The sequence below is a fragment of the Poecilia formosa genome, unplaced genomic scaffold (genome assembly GCF_000485575.1).
Source record: "Poecilia formosa unplaced genomic scaffold, Poecilia_formosa-5.1.2 Scaffold18, whole genome shotgun sequence".
Lineage (NCBI taxonomy): Eukaryota > Metazoa > Chordata > Actinopteri > Cyprinodontiformes > Poeciliidae > Poecilia > Poecilia formosa.
Window position 1 is genome coordinate 800184 of NW_006799957.1, and position 5383 is coordinate 805566.

Consider the following 5383-nt stretch of genomic DNA (forward strand, 5'->3'; position numbering starts at 1 on the left):
TACATGTGTTTCTACAAACCAGACTGAACAATCAAAATCTGTCAAACTCTCCACATCTCCTCCATCTCCTCCCTGTCTTTGAGGAATCCCGTAGATATTTTGGGTGTGTTTAAGGTAATACTGTTTCTGATCCAGGTGACAGGAACACAAAGGTGCTAGCATCCCTTCGCCTCTCAGGGATTTTTACATCCGATCCTCCAGGTTGCCAACTCAGCAGTGATAGTGTATTCAGGTGGGATTTGGGGGGGAGGAGGTGAAGAAAGACGGGATGTAAGTGCTCCTGTGGGACATAAGGGTCACTTCTTTATTTCTTTGCCTGACTCTATGCTTTCTATTCTGGACATCACATGGTGTCCCTAGTAGTTAATATGTTTTACATTTATTGTTTGCTCTTCTGCTGATAACATGCATAATAAAGGTCACAGCTTGTTGATATGTAATTCAAAATGTTCAGATTTTAGAACAATTTTCTGGTATACATGACCATTTGCATTTCTATGCATATCCCCCATTGATATGTAAATTAAAGGGGAGTATTGTGTAAAATATACATTTTTGAGCTTTATGTCATGCTCTAATGTTATTTCCTCATCAAAAACATACCTGAAGTGTACTTTTGATTATTTTATGCATGTTTGAGAAATTTTTAGGTATCCGGTGGCAGGAATTCGAGTACCTGCTCCCAAAAACCTCTTTCTTGCAGCTACAATCTTCAGATATGTTTTGCCTCACCCAGCACTCCTTTCTCACAACTCTAGCCTCAGCTCCTTCAGACTAGCGGCAGCAGCAATTAGGATACACCTTGTGGAACTGTGTGTCTGCTGAGCTCATCATAGAAATTACTTCTCAGAATTACTTCTGTATAAGGAGACTTACAGATTTTTTTCATTTGTAGCCTTTAGATCAGCCCTCCTCTTAAGAATTGTCCCACTTTTCAGTCTATCCACCCCATCTTCCAATACAATTTCCATCTCAGCTCAAATCACCTTCTCTCAAAGGTTTCCCAAGTTCTTTACATTCCCAGTGATGTACTGAAAATATACAGTATCACCTCTAGATTAATGGAGTTTGCCACTAATAGCTAACATGCTGTAAACATATGTTTTGCCTCAGATGAGGATCTCTGCAGTTCCTCCTTGGTTATTTGTTTTCAATGCTGACCTTACAAGCTTGTTGGTTTTGTTGAACTGCCACGTCTCTAAGTTTAAACATGTATCATTAACCTTCAGCTTTGTCTCAGAGCTGACTGGTTTGTCTCTTGGTCTTCATGTTGTTTGTTCACCAATGTTTTTAACAAATATTTGAGACCTTCACAGACCGGTTGTATATATAATGGGATACAAATTTCACACATGACTCTAATTACTAATTATTAATTTGTTGACTTCGGCAGACTACACTGGCTTTTACTTAGGTGCATCTGTCCTGTTTAAAATTAGTCTGGGACAGATGAAACCAAGGACGTGAAAAGCAGTTTTTCAAAAGTTCAGTGTAACCACAAGAATAATCACACTATGTTATTTGCAAGAAGAACCCAGAAGGCCTGGAAGAGGAGATGATTGGTTAACTGGGCGACTTTTGGAAAATGTCACCCCAAGATGAAGTTGACAAAATCCAGTGACTGTGTTGTTTGGGGTTACATAAAGAAGACATAGCTATATATCTGACAGTCTGTGATTAGGAGATGAGATGAGGTGGTGCTGCGTGCTTGGCATGTTTCCAGTCTTATCTGTGGGGAGGAGCAGAGGGCAGTCAGGCACATGAGTGATTTTCAGGAAGGCGGGAAGCTTCCTGGCAAGGATTACCCAAGGAGTCGACTGTCATATCCTGACCAAAGGAACAGCAAAAAGACTTGTAGGATCTCTGGCAAAGAAAAAAAAAAGGTTGGTATGAAACATGGGAGCCTTGCAGGAAGAAGTGGAAGAAGTGCTCCAACATGAGCTCTTGGAACACTCAGAATCTAGTATGAAGGAGACAATAAGGGATGAAATCCAGCAACAAGGACCTTTATTATTAGAAAAGTGTGGAGAAAGCAACCTGGTGATCTTCAACCAGTCCTTTATACTGCCTCCTTCTGAGCTTTTGATGTTCTGCAGGAGAAGATGAAGCAATGCCCTCTGCACAAAAACACACAAGATCGACAGACAACCCAGCAGATGTGGCAGCGAAGCGGAACTTCATAGAACATACAAATTTAAGGAGCTCAATCATATAAGAGCCCAATAAAATGTGTGATTGTAATGTGACAAAGTGTTGAAATATCACAAGGCATGTTTCTTTATTGCCAGGTGCATGCCTACGTTTGTTGCTCTCCATTTTTCTAAACTCTCCTTTTAAGTGAAGACAAATAGAAACTCGGCAATCCTGATTTATAAAACCTGTGGCATATCAATTCAGATTTGTTGTCAAATTGCCCATGCATATTGTCTAAATTTCATCCCCAAATTCCCACTAATAAATCTTATGATCAAGCTTAATGATGCAATGTCCACTCAGAGTATGTGTAAGTGAAGCGTGCATGCACAAATGGTCGTTTTCACAAAGAAGAGATGAGCTCTGAAAAATGAGTATACTTTCAAAAAATGCAGCCTTAATTTACTTGCAGTTTGGATCTCTCTGTAATTCCTCCAGACAAGAAAGTCACTTACTGAAAGTTTCCATGGTTGTATCTGACTTCACTCCCTCAGCTGCTTTTGGCAGCTCCAGTGTGAAATCCTCTGGGAGTAGTTTCTACAAGAGCCATCCGCTTTTTTAAGGTCGAAGCTCTTAATTATGCTGGGTGTAAATGAGAGGACTGAAGAAAGAGCTGGCTGGCCAGCCAGGGGCCCCGTGTTGGGGTGACAAAGCTTATACCAGCACATCGGCTTTCTCAGCCGTAGGCTCTGCGCAGATGAAAGGAGGACAGAGAAAAAGACAGAACATAAGGCATGTCTACTAATGTGTCAACTCGGTAAGCTGGTAGGAGGATGAATAAAGCTGCTTCATCTCTAGCAGTATGAAGAAAAAAGATGTTACTCTGAAACACATTACTAATTACAGTCTCAGTGTTTGCTGTTATATTTGTGGATCACTGATGAACTAATTTGGTGGGTTCACAAATAAGTTAACTGAAATTGGACAAAGGGTGTGTCCTGTTTGTCATCTAACTTTGTATCTATTTTTTTCACATATAGAAATGGCATTATTCAAGGTGCCACCCAACAGTAAAACGCAATGAAAGGAAACATAGCTTCAGCAATAGCAGGTTTAAATAGCAGCTATGAAAATGCTACTATTTCCAGGACATAATAACCGTCTTCAATCAGTCACCTCAAGAGGAAAAAGTGTAAACTGTGTAAACCATATTCCTATTCCCTCAGATATTAAATGTTTTATACATCAACATTCTGCTAATGCTTCAACCAGCTCTGAACTTGTAAGGTTTTATGTTTCTAGTGATCATGCTGCATGTGTTTTTGGTACAGCCACAACATTCATAAACTTTTTTTTTTTTTTTTATCTTTTCTGAATTGTGCTTCCCGGTTGCAATTATGTTTAATTGTTGATTGATAAATTGCTTCCCTCCTTGACATTGTTATTGGAAAACAGTGTTCGACTCTGGAAACACCATCACCCATTCAATATATTATAAATGTAATAAATAGATTGAGGAGGTGATAACTTTAATAAGTTTCCACTCTTGGGTCTGGATGTCTCATTTTTCAGGTTGGCTTGAAATGTTTGGGAGGCTTAAAACTGATTGAGGTAATCAAAATGAAAGCTTGTGGGTTTATAAATTAATCCTGTGGAAGTGACTTTTGAAAAAGTTTTTCATTTACTTCAGTTACTTATAAGGCAATTAAAAATGATGCAAAATGCTGTTGTGTTGTAGGAAAACACTATTGGAAAAATTTAAATCATTTTTTGTAAGACTAGAGCAAAATCAAATGTTCAAGCAGATAAAAGTCTTCAAATCAGATTTTATGGAGGGTTTTAATTTATCTAAAAACTTAGTGTGCTTAGCTGGTGCAGAGTGTTTTTGAGCCATTTTGTGTTTTTACCAGTGGCTACCAGAACCAGTTGGCTACTGCTGGGAGTCAACAGCAATGTTGATTTTTCTGTTTGTCACAGGTGTGAGTTTAGTTACTGTAGTTTTAATGAACTGGAGTCACCAAATCCAATCCAGGCTGATGCTTGGATGCAGAACCAAATTCCCCATGTCCACAATGGAACAGATGTATTTTTCAGGTATCCATAGCTTTTTTTAAATACAGGCTTCAGAGAGAAAATTTCACCCTCGTGTATATGTGGACTGAAAAATGTCTCTTTTGTGAAACATTGACATAGTAGCCCCTCCTCTAACCCGATCTATAACTCCAAATTGTCATACACATAATTCATAACAACAATGGTAAATTATATTCTGCAGCAGCTCCAAAACCTTCTACAAAAGACTTCACACGTGCTTTGTTTGTTGGCCATTCTGGTTTTCTTGTTGAGTTTTCCGCTAACCTAAACAACTGTTTGTGTTTAGAGCTAGTAACAGCTCTGAGGTTGTAAAAATAGCATCTTGTTTTGTTCACTGTGCTTTTGTGCGAATGAAAACATTTCTGAGAATTGGTCTTGTGTGGAAGCAGAATTTTTTGAAAGCAACAATTCATTTAAAAAGAACAAACTTTCAGGATCCATGGATTTTAGTAGTGAAATTCATTCAGGTGAAAATCTACTTTTGACTATTTTTCTAAACATGCTGCCTGTTGAGGTAAAGCTATTTAAGCTCACAAAGTTCCAGGTAAAGAGGTATGAATTGATGAATTAATGAATAGACTCGCAAATTACAATGCAGAACTAAAATCAATGCAAAATGGTGTTTTGTATTTGACACGCCGAATCATGTAAATTACTACACAAATCAAACATTTCCATCAATAAGCAATCATCAACAGATCTTTACTCGCTTTAACAATTGTTCTTTTACTAAGATGGGATGTTTACAACACTGTCATCATTCAATAACAAGATGAAAGTGAATAAATGATATTTAAACCTGAAGCAGGAGCCAGGGAATAATTATGCATTCATTTATACAAAAACGTAGAAAAAAACTTAAGGTCTTAAGAGTTCCAAGCACTGTTGTTTGCACTTGTGTCCAAAGTTTTGTTTTCTTGGCACATGTGTGGAGTAATGCAGGAATCAGTCAGCAAGTGAGGGACAAAAACGGAGGCAAGTGCAACAGGGAGATATGAAGAATGGTGGAGAGTGAGAGATGGTGTGAGCGATAGATATAGAGATGCAAGAGAGACAGCAAGAGAGAGTGAGAATTTGAGAGAAAATGTGATTTGGTCTGAGTGTTTTTGGCTGCATGCTCCATTTGCCCTCCTGACAGAGAGGCAGAGTGACGGGC

General features: G+C 38.5%; 1 long non-coding RNA gene across 2 annotated transcripts; it reads right to left on the reverse strand.

Annotated features, from left to right (window-relative positions):
• Nucleotides 1-1460: 1460 nt before the first annotated feature.
• On the reverse strand, nucleotides 1461-2958 carry LOC107835687 (uncharacterized). Of its 2 annotated transcripts, none has more exons than XR_001661505.1 (3): nucleotides 2649-2958; nucleotides 2038-2090; nucleotides 1461-1861 (listed from the first exon to the last, which is right to left on the reverse strand). It is a non-coding gene; the product is annotated as an uncharacterized LOC107835687 (long non-coding RNA). The 2 variants fall into 2 exon arrangements; XR_001661504.1 differs by having other exon boundaries at nucleotides 2006-2090.
• Nucleotides 2959-5383: the final 2425 nt, after the last annotated feature.